At 46.0% G+C, this 12001-nt stretch overlaps 1 protein-coding gene across 1 annotated transcript in view; it reads left to right on the top strand.

The window, feature by feature from the left end:
• The window catches only part of CEP85L (centrosomal protein 85 like), a 198250-nt gene that overhangs the window by 161629 nt on the left and 24620 nt on the right, over positions 1-12001 (top strand). The gene's annotated exons all lie outside the window — the stretch shown is intronic.

Below are 12001 nucleotides of genomic sequence, written 5' to 3'. Positions count from 1 at the left end.
AGAAGGGAAAGAGCTCATGGGCACAACACTGCATCGAGTTTAGAAGGAGCTTCACATAGGTTTTTTTTTTACCTTAAGCGCACTTTCACACTGGGGCGGGTGGGCGTCGGCGGTAAAGCGCCGCTATTTTTAGAGTTGAAAATGTATTTATTGGTTTCGTATAAACAACACATAATTATAAAAGAATAATACAAAAGGAAACAATAATCAATGGTACATAAAAGTGACGATCGTGATCAAACACGTAATTTGAGTTAGCCCAATGGCTATCGCCCACAGCTTAACTCCTGATGTCTTATAGGAAGTAATGAACGTCATCGGTCGTCTTTAGGAGCAGAAAACGACTCCCATCAGGCGGGTGTCATTGTTTCCGATCAGATAACATATGAAGAATTCAAAGTAAAATAAAAAAAAAAAAAGGAAAAGAGAGGAAACGAACGACATAAAGAAGGCCATGGAAAGGGAAAAAGAGAAAAGGAAAGAAGAAAGAGCAGAAAAGAGCAGGAAACAGTAGGGGTAGGGCACGAGGGCTGCTGTGAAAACATTTGCTGGGTAGGGTCACAGGAGGGCAATGGGGAGGGACATCCGGAGGTATACGCTTCGATCAGCCCAGAAATAGGGTCATAGGTCAGGGCGGTCGTGTTGGGGGTGGCAGCATGTTAATGAGAGTATCAGAGGCGGAGAAGTGGAGCCAAGTCGACCACAGCATCTTGAATTTATCAAAGGAGTCATTGTCAAGGGCCAGCATCTCCTCCATTCTCATGGTATCGTTCATGATTGAAACCCACCGTGACAAGGGGGGAGTGACAGTCGTTTTCCAAAATGAAGGAATGAGCTGTCTCGCTGAGGACATAAAGAAACGGAGAAGACTTTTCTTTTGAGACGAAACCGACCCAGGGAGAATGGAAAGGAGGGCGATCTTGGGGGAGGGTGTCAATGTGTCATCATAAATTTTATTATAACAAGTAAATACCTGAGTCCAGAAGGGGCGGATCCTCTCGCATTCCCACCAGATATGGAGATAGGTCCCTGTAGAAGAGGTGCATCGCCAACATGTGGCTGGAGTAGACGGGAACAATTTGTGTAACGTGAGGGGGTCCCTGTACCACCGTGACAAAACCTTATAGTTCTTTTCCTGGGAGTAGCAGGATATCGTTGATTTGTGAGTAAACAGAAACGAGGTCTGCCAGTCCGATCGGGATATGTCTTCTTTCAGATCTGCAGACCACTTCCCCGTGTAAGGAGGCAAATCACCATGTAGTAGAGCTTGAAGGAGACAGTATATGGTAGAGAGAAGGTGTCTGGGTGTTTCAGAGAGGGAGCACAGTCGTTCAAATTCAGTGTAGGGGCGGTGGATTTGGGAGGAACCGTGTAGACACTGTGCAAATGTAGAGAGGTGAAGGGTGGTAAGCCAGTCTATGGGACCTGTCGATGTGACCGGAGTCCCTCGCAGCGGGTCCACAAAAGAGTGTGCTTGTGGCCAGTCAGAACGCCTAAAGGGCCCTATTGTGGCCGCCCCTATGCCCTGGGGGAATACGGGGTTATCGAATAAAGGGGACAATGGGGAAGGGTCGGAGGACAAGGAGGTGCATAGACCCCTATGGACCCATAGTCTGAGAGAGGCAATCGTCAATGGCGAGAGGGACGGCAAGCGGGAAAAATTGGACCCATATCCCCAGAGAAGGGCCCGTAGATCCACGGGTGTTAGGTCTTGTTCGATGGCGACAGAAGCCTTTAGGAAAGGGCGGGGGAACCATTCCAGAATGCGTGCCACATGAGTGGCTTTGTAATAAGTCTCAAAGTCGGGTAGACCTGCTCCACCCTGTAACTTCGGGAGTGTGAGTAACTTGTATCTCACTCTGGGCATCCCCCTATTCCACAGAAATCTGATAGCTAGTGAGCGTAGGGCCGCAAAAAAGGTTTTAGGGACTAAAACAGGGATCGTCTGAAAGAGGTATAATAATTTGGGGAGGGTGTCCATTTTAAGGGTGTTGATCCTTCCAAACCACGGTAAGGGGGAACCTCCCCATCCCTCCAAGTCCTTCCGGATGCGAGAAAGTAAAGGGATATAGTTCAGGGAGAACAGGTTGGAAAGGTTGGAGGGTATTGTAACCCCCAAGTAGGACACTCCCTTCGCCTTCCATTGGAATGAGTAGTTAGACCGTAGGGAGGACATCACAGGAGCAGGGAGAGAAATGTTGAGAGCTTCAGTCTTGGAGACGTTAAGCTTAAAGTTACTAAAAGACCCAAACCTTTGAAATTCATGGAAAAGGGATGGTAGAGAGGTATGGGGGTGTTGCACATAAACCAGGAGGTCATCAGCATATAGGGACAGCTTATGGTGAGCGGAGGGTGTTTGTATACCCTGGAAGGAGGCGTTCTGCCGGATAGCACAGGCCAAGTGTTCTATAACAATAACGAATAATAGAGGGGAGAGGGGGCAACCCTGCCGGGTGCCATTAGCAATGTCAAACGGCTCAGAGGTTGTGCCGTTTACCAGAACCGAGGCAGACGGCCGGGAGTACAAGGACAGCATTTTAGAGATAAAGGTAGAACCTAGCCCCAATTGTTCCAGTGAGAGTTGAAGAAACTCCCAATTGACCCTGTCGAACGCTTTTTCGGCGTCGAAGGAAAGGAGGCAGGCTTTCAGGCTTGTACGTTGGACAAGGGATATAAGGTGAATCGTTTTAGTGGTGTTGTCTCGCGCCTCGCGGCCCGGGACAAATCCCACTTGGTCATTATGAATCACGTTCGGGAGGAGAGGAGACAAGCGATTGGCCAACACCTTGGCGAACAGTTTGAGGTCAATATTGAGCAAGGATATCGGCCGATAGCTGGTACATTGGGAAGGATCTTTGCCTGGCTTAGGGATCACAGAGATGTTGGCGGATAGGAGATCTCTTGAAGGCAGATGGAGATCGTCTATGGCGTTAAAAGCCTTAGCTAAAAGTGGCGCCAGTTGGAGAGCAAAGGTTTTGTAAAAGCGGGGGGTATAACCATCTGGGCCTGGACACTTGCCTATTTTCAAGACTTTAATGGCACCTAGGAATTCGGTCACTGCCAGGGGTTTGTCTAGTTCCAGGGAGTTTAGTTTGGGGATAGTAGGCAATGCTGTTTCCCTAATGTAGTCTTGCATGGTGTCAGTAGAATGGGTGGTGCGGGCGGGTGGGGTTGTGGGGGAGAGGTTGTACAGCCGGGAGTAGTAATCCCTGAAGGCAGAGGAGATGCCTTTCGTATTAAACGTCTTGGTTTGATCAGGGCAGGTAATGAAGGGGATGGAGCCTCGGGGCGGTCTGGGATGGAGGATCTTTGCCAGGTGTTTGCTACATTTGTTGGCTAGAGAATAATAATGATTACGTGCTCTGTCCCGAGCTATCAAGGAATGTGTATCTAAGAGTTGCAGTAGATCTCTACGCGCGTTTGAGAGTCGTACGAACACGGCGGGATCCAAGTCCCGTTTGTGGAGGGATTCGAGGTCCGCTATGGTGGAGAGGAGACGGCGTATGTCATCCGTTCTCATCCGCTTGAGACGGGAACCGTGCTGTATGAGCACTCCCCGGATCACACATTTCAGGGCATCCCATTGGATGAGGGGGGAAGTAGAGTCAGAGGAATGATCAGCGATGAAGTTCCGAATGGTTGTGGAGATGTCTGCCACACAGACGGTGTCCCTCAGTAGATTGTCATTGAGCCTCCAGTGCATACCGACGCGAGATGTTGGAGGGCGGGCTAAGGTCAGATAGATCGGGGCATGGTCAGACCATAGTAGGTGGCCTAGGGAGGCCTGGAGGGGAGTATCTAACAAAGACTGTGATATCAGGAAGTGGTCTAGCCTGCTGTAAGAGTTGTGAGCTGCAGAGTAGTGACTGTAGTCTCTCTCTGTGGGATGCTGGATACGCCAAACATCCACCAGATGAGACGCATGTAGTAGGGATTTGATGCGTGTCAAAGAGGAGAAGGAAACAGGAGACTTACCCGAGGAAGTGTCTGCAGATGGGGACATAGCGAAGTTGAAGTCTCCACCGACGATAAGACAGGGACCCCCAAACGAGGATAATCTGGTGAGAATGGATGAGAGGAACCGAGCCTGGTCCACGTTAGGTACATAGATGTTGGCCACTGTAAAGAGAAAGTCATTTAGTCTCAGCTTAAGAAAAATAAAACGGCCAGCGACATCAATAAAGGAATCTAAGATCTCAGGTTTGAAGGACTTATGAAAACCAATGGACACCCCCTTGGATTTGGCCTGAGGGTTAGTACTGTGAAACCATTGCGTATAGTATTTATTGCGTAGGGCCGGAATAGAGCCCGTACGGAAATGTGTTTCTTGGAGCAAAAGGATATTTGAGCGCATTTTGTGAAAGTGATATAAAATCTGGCTCCGCTTCTCCGGCTTGTTGAACCCCCGACAATTAAAGGATGCTAAAGCAATAGGGGTCACCTTAGCCATGAGAGTGGATGGTAAGTATCAATATTGTCCCAGAAATCAGCAGCCCTCGATCGAACCAGCAAAGTTGAGAGAGGCACAGGGAGAAAGAAAGGGGGGACGAGAAAGGAAGAGGGGAAGTGAGTAGAGGTAGCAAGAAAAAGAGGGGCAAAAGAGAGCAGTAAAGAGCAAAAGAACCCATAATGCAGGAAGGTGAATTACTATATCTCGACCACCATACTCCAAACCACAAATAGGAGGTAAAAACAATAAGCAAAGGGAATCTTGGTTCAGAGGATGAGGTGATCGACAAACTATTCTTAGAAAAAAAAAGGTTCGAAAAAACAAAAACAAAAAAGGCCACTAGGTGGCACCAAAGAACCATAGGTAAGGAAAAAAAAAAGACCCTTACCACTTGACATACGACAGTATATCACTCAGTGTCCAATATGGCACTGAGAAAAAAAAAAAAACCCTTAAGGGGGGGTGCGAGGGAAGACCCACAAAGCAGAGTAATCCCTAGGTCCCCCAGCTCCACGGAGTGTGAGAGAAAAAAAACAAAAAAAAAAAACAATAATAATAATAATTATAGAATAGGTTAAAACTAACAAGCATGCAGTACAACATGTAATGATGGCAAATAACAATGACACGTAACAAATTGCAGGGAACAATCAATCGCATGAATAATGCCACACATCTCGGGGTGAACAAAACATAACAGGCCCCCAACATCAGGCAGTCCAGCAGATCAAAAACTTGTCCCACAAATATAGCGATGGTGGTAAAAAAAGAGAGGAAAGAGAGAAAAAAAAAAAGGGGGGGGGGTAAAAAATCAGGAATCCAGCTTATGCTTAGCCATCAGCAGTACAGGGGGGTTCCCTGTAAGAGTGGGAAATCAGTGCGGAAAAGCAGGACATCTCAGTCATTGGGGCCCTGCCGGGGCATGGATCCGGAGCGTTGAGGCGTATGCTTGGGGTTGCGTTTGCGGCCCTGTTTCTGCCATTGAGGTGCAAAGGGGAGGCCCGGCGTAGTAGGAGTGAATGGCCAATCTGGGAGAGAGACCTGCGGAAGCTCCAGTGTGCTGAGGAAGGAAGGCAGATCTCCTAAGGTGCGGAATATGGCGGTTTTGCCCTCGTGGTGTACTCGGAGATGGAAGGGGAATCGCCATTGGTACTTTATCTGTTTAGCTTGCAGTAGCTGTGTAAGCGGCTTCAGAGCTTTCCTCATCGTCAGAGTCTGACGAGACAGATCCGGGAGAAGCATCACAGGGGCATCGTTGAAGAGGATAGTGGTCTGTGAGCTAGCCGCTCTCATGATTTCCTCCTTGATCTTGTAGAAGTGAACTCGGCATAATGTGTCCCGTATAAAAGAGGGGTCAGGGGTCCGGGGCCCCGAGGTTCTGTGCACACGGTCTAATTCAATGGGGTCATCTTTGGGGCGCTGCAGCAATTGATTGAAAATCGCCGTCACAGCCGTGGGCAGATTTTTGGGGTCAACCGTTTCGGGGATCCCGCGAATGCATATATTATTGCGACGATTTCTATTTTCGATGTCGTCTTGTTGGTAAGCGAGTTGCTGCAGCATGACAGTGTGGGTATTGAGTATTTGATCATGAGGCTGTACAGTGTTGCTGAGGCTATCAGTGGTGTTATCTATGTCCTCAAAGCGGGCACCCATATCTTTCTTAAGGTCAGAGATCTCCTTTTTGTGCGCTTTTTCTATTCTGTGGACACAATTTTCAAAGTCAGATTTAGTGGGCAGGGTCCTGATGTAACTGTGAAGGGACCTCATCTGGGCCTCCATGTCCCAGCAATCTCCTGAGCCCAGGGATACATTAGACCTGCTCCTGGTGAGCATGGAGGGAAACAGATTGTCCTCAGGGAGCGGGAGATGGCTATGGGAGCTCACCTGCGTGTGGATTGAGGACTCAGAGCGGGCTGGAGACGGCGGGGCCAGCGCCATCTTGGATTCTGGGCGGCGGAGTGCAGCGGCCCGAGATCTGGCGAATAATTCCTCGAGATCGCCGCTTTGTGTATTTCCACGGGTGCCCCTCGGTGCCCGCTGCTTGTCTTTCCCCATATGCGGCGGTGAAGGCGGGTTCCTGCGATGCTTGCGGTCCGTGGAGCCGAGGGACCGGGGAGCTGCGAGCAGACATGTCCTACAGCTCCATGCGTCAGGCCACGCCCCCGCGCCGCTATTTTTAGTGGCGCTTTACTGCTAGCGGCCGAAAGAGTTAAAAAAGCGCCCGCAAAGCACCGCTGCCCATTGAATTATATGGGCAGGTGGCGTTTTAGGGAGCGGTGTATACCGCGTCTTGTCAGCGCACCGCACCAGTGGGACAGCCCTCGGGTTGTCGCACTGGAGTGACAGGAGAGGCGCTTTTCAGGCACTATTTTTAGCACTATAGCACCTGTAAAGTGCCTCAGTGCCTAATACAGAGAATGCATTAATGTAAAAAGAAAATGTCTGCCTTTAGAACCATTTAATTCTTTGGTTGCCTTTGTTAAAAGGGCTCTGTCATTACAGATTTTAATTTAGCAACCTTTTCACTGGGATGCACATTAAAGTGAACTTGTCGCCATAAGAAATAACCAAATTAACATATATGAAAAATGGGACTTGTATCCTTTTTACTACATGTTTTCTAACGGCCATGTGGTTGCATGGTTTTCTGGAGGGCCATTTTAAAACAGCATTTTTTGTGAATAGAATACCTACAATTGCACTGTTATTAGCCAAGCAAAATGCACAGAGCCAATTGGAGTGACTCTGTGCCTTGCGATCACTGTGATGTCCACGATACTCCTGTTTAAATTTGAGAGCCCTCCCCTGCCTCTCACAATGGAAGAAATTAAGATTTAATCGATGAAGGGTAGGCAGAAGCAACCCTTTCAAACCCCCATATATGGTTTTGGATGATTATTAGGATGAACATTTAAAGGTTAACTCCACTTTTGTGGGGAAAAAGATGGCAAATAATAAAATAAATTATGTAGCACATATAGTTGCAACTCAAGTCATATTGTAATTAAATGTTATTAAAAATACATTTTTTACTTTTTAATCTGCTTTTTTTTTTTTTTTTTTTTTTATAAAATGCAATGTGGCTACCTGGAGGCATTATGCATACAGATGGTGTACAGAACGCCCCTTGAAAATGTAGTTTCCTGCTTCTGTGATTGCTCATTGATTTTCCCAGAAGTTTGCAAGTCGGCATCCCCATTTTTGGCACCCCCTGCAGAAAAAAAAAACTTTTTGATCAGATACTCCCAAAGGCAAATCGCATCTAAAGGGATACCAACCTTTCCAAATTCCTCATTAGAGCCCTGCAAGTGCAGCAGCTGATTGATAATTCGAAAATCACTCTTATACAGATTTACTCTGCACATGGACAGACAAACAAACTGCTATTCCTTCAGAAGAACAAAAGATGCAAATCTACAACAAAGTTCGTTAAACTCCTTGCAATGTACAGATCACCCAGAGGGAAATGTTACTCTTTAAATTTAGCTTTGTATATAATCTATACACAGTGTTGTGCCCACTATTTTTCATAGGTCTAGATACATTGCTGTAACATGGGGTATATGAAGGAAAAATGTATGTGGCTCCATTTACAAGTTGTTTTGGGTCTATGATTGGGTTGCTTTTGAACATTACTCATAGACAATCTTCTGTTTTTAAGAAAGAAACACTGTACTTTAAAAGGAACACGTAAGAAAAAGTGTGAAACAAAAGTCTGCATTAGTATACCACTAGGAACTTGTTGGTTATCTTAAAGGAAGCAACAATCTTTTTACTTAAGTCTCATCTTTTATATCATTATGGTACAATGGCAAGTGCAGTGAAAGAAAGATTCCTGATTTGCTATACAAGTCCTCTTTTTTTCTTGATAATCAGCGGTATTCATCAGCCTGCTCAGAATTCTATAGCGGAGCAATACTAAGAGTTCCTTTAATCAAGATCTCAGTTCAAAGCTACCCATTTAATCTTATGATAACAGCCAAGGTACTATTGTGAATTCTTGCCAGAGAAAAAGCCTTATTGATTTTATTTCACAATATCACAATCTACAGCAAAAACTGAGAGTATCCAGCAGGGACATGAAAAGAAAGTTCTCTCGTATCCGAAAGTAATGGACTTATAAACATAAATGTGACCCACCAATCACTGAGAGACAATGGTGGGATTCAAACCTTGCTGCAGCCTACAGAGCAAGACCACCTGTATAATACATGATCCTAACAGCAGGTAGCACGGGTTATCTGCACATACCAATACTATTTAAAGATCCTACTGTGTGCCATGGGCACATGTCATAGATTAATCTTGGAGCCAAGCTAGATTTTCCATACAGCACATGCTAAGGTTTCAGCTTTTCAGGGTGTGTATATAGATAGATATATATTATATATATATATATATTTGTTCATTATTGCCCCTTATTATAGTCATGTCTGATGTATGTGATCTATATTTGATGTAAAATGACAGTTCTTTTGACACTGACTGCAGGTAAAAAAAAGTGCTTAAGTGGTTGTAAACATTTGGGATTTTTTTTCATAAAAAAATCAAACATGCCATTATCTTGCACAGAGCAGCCCCCATTGTCTTCTTCTAGGGTCCCCTGCCAGTGCTCCAAGCCCCTCCTCTTCATAGGGTGCCCCCACGGAAAGCCGCTTTCCCTGGGGGCACTTGTGTGCACTCACTCCCGAGTCCCACTGCTGCGTTCATTGACAGATAGTGGAAGTCGGCACGGTCCCCCGATCCAGTGTCATAGAATTTGACTGACAACTATCAATCTGTCCAATAAGAGAGACAGTGGCTGGAGCCGTTGCGCTCCTGCACATGCCTGGTTCGGATCGGGTTCAGGTAAGAAAAGGGGGGGGGGGTCTGGGGGGAGCTGCAGCACAGAAGGTTTTTCACCTTATTACATAAAATTAATGCGAAAAACCTTAACGCGGATGTTCCGCCAAAAAAAAATATTAAAAGCCAGCAGCTACAAATACTGCAGCTGCTGACTTTTAATATTAGGACACTTACCTGTCCTGGAGTCCAGCGCCGTCCACAGCAGATGACGAGCGATCGCTCGTCACCCTGCTGCTCCCCCCTCCATCCACGCTGAGGGAACCAGGAAGTGAAGCGCTGCGGCTTCACTGCCCGGTTCCCTACGGCGCATGCGCGAGTCGCGCCGCGCCCGCCGATTGGCTCCCGCTGTGTGCTGGGAGACGAGTGTTCCCAGCACACAACGGGGGGGGCGACGGGATGTGACGCAATGCCCTTCTTTTGCCTGTGAATGCCGGGCCGGAAGTGGGTGCAAATACCTGTCTTTAGACAGGTATCTGCACCCCCATCCCCCCTGAAAGGTGTCAAATGTGACACCGGAGGGGGGGAGGGTTCCGATCAGCGGGACTTCACTTTAGGGTGGAGAACCGCTTTAAGGCTTTAGAACCACGTTAGACTGCAAAGACAAATTGGTCTTTTTTTTTATTATTATTACTTTATTACACAAAAAGTAAACCTAAAAGTGTGGGAAAAAATATTTTACCTCCCTGATTAACTGCTTATCATTAACCTTTATTATCTCTCTGCTCCACTTTTTTATAAAAAAACATCCACAAAGTTCCACAAATCTATTTTTATACTGTTTGTATAGCTCAGTGGTTTCCAAACTACAGCCCGGGGACCAGATGTGGCCCTTTGCTTGCCTTTATCCAGCCCTTGGGGCACTATTCTTCCCACTGACATGAACAGTGGGACATAATTCCTCCCACTGACACCAATGATGGGACGCTATTTCTCCCACTGACACCAATGATGGGACACTATTTCTCCCACTGACACCAATGATGGGACACTATTTCTCCCATTGACACCAATGATGGGACACTATTTCTCCCATTGACACCAATGATGGGACATTATTCCTTCCACTGACACCAATTTTGGGGCACTATTCTTTCCACTGACACCAACAATGGGCCATTGTTTATTCCCACTGACAGAGGCAATTTTCTACTCCCACTAACCACAGTCCAGCCCCCTAAAGTCAAAGGACAGTAAAATGGCTTCTTGTTTAGAAAGCTTGGAGACCCCTGCTTTTGTGCATTGCAGTGTCATTTCAAATCAATGGTACTGCAACACGCTACATCACAAAAGCGTGTTTTTAGCAGGAAATTGCAGAAAACGACACTAGGATGCTTTCCACTCCCACTGGCCACAGTCCGGCCCTTCTACAGTCTGAAGGATAGTAAACTTTGTTAAAAAGTTTGGGGACCGCTGTTCTACCTCCAGGCTTATTGTGAATGGCTGAGCAATTCTCAGCACAACTGGGATGTCACTGTAGCGCTGCTGAAACATATTGCTGTATACAACTGATGCTACATACATGTTCATACAGCACTGACAGCGGCGGCAGAAATTAGTCCAGGAAATATTTTGTTTGGGTTACTGTACTATCATGTACAGTGAAAGTGAACCTGGAAATAGGCTTTAATGGAGAGGGAGAGGCATCTTAAAATCCAGCAGGGATTTCAGTGCAGCAAAGGCAGGGCTGTTGGCTCACCACAGGAAATTAGGAGCTCATTTGCAGTGTTATAAAAGCGACAAACATGAAGTAAATATGCATTTATTGTAGAGAGGTACTTCAAAAAGGTTTTTCTTTATCGTCCATTGATGGACACAACAATGTTGTCATTCTTAGACTTTTAGATTGAACTACTGCCTTCAGTAGTTTTGGACACTGTCAGATGAAAAACATCAAGCTAGCCCCCATATAACTTCACCTCCAACCATCATCTCTCCAGTTTTTGGTAGTGTTCTAACAGGTTGGATGCTTTTTCCTCAGAGAAAAAAAACTATAAGTTTGTCTTTTTGTTTTTTTTATTATGTGGGTTATTTTGTAGATATTTTTTCTTCTGTTTTTTCAATTAATATTCTGAAAAAATGCTGTTTGAGCTGATCTCAGTTATCCAGATCAGCATATCCTCAACAATGGCTACCCAAACCATGCTGGACTGAAGATTGTACAGCTAGCCTGGAATTTGACCTTTAGGTACTGGACAGCCACAGAATGCTCTCCAGGTCCAGAATGGTGACCCAGTCTTTGAAGGCTCACCATGTTAGTTAGCCCATTTGGCCTGAAGTAGATCTACATTTGAAAGCAGTGTCCAGATTCTACGAGAGCAGAACGGTCTACAGGTGGCACTGCATCTGGTGTAACCTAGTCTCTGAAGACTAATGTAGTGAGTAAGCCTCTGGTCATAGTGAGGCTAGCCTTAAATATGACCTTTCGAGCACCTTGATAGTCATTGTGGCTGTATCATACGCAGTAGTTCCTCCCACTGATTGGTTCTTTTGTACCGACATGTGAGTTGGTCAGTGCAACCACAATGTGCAGATGAGGAGGAGCATGTACTATATTTCACACAAACGAAAGTGTGAAATACTTGCAGTGTCCGTGGAGACGAAAATGTTACATATCGCCAAACAATCGGAAATTACCGTAATTTAGTGCCTCTTCTGTTTATGCCTTTTCATACAGAGTGATTCATCCTGATAGGGTCACCTAAG

Source organism: Rana temporaria, chromosome 4 (assembly GCF_905171775.1).
Source record: "Rana temporaria chromosome 4, aRanTem1.1, whole genome shotgun sequence".
In the NCBI taxonomy this organism is placed as follows: Eukaryota; Metazoa; Chordata; class Amphibia; order Anura; family Ranidae; genus Rana; species Rana temporaria.
This window is presented reverse-complemented; position numbering and strand designations above follow the sequence as displayed.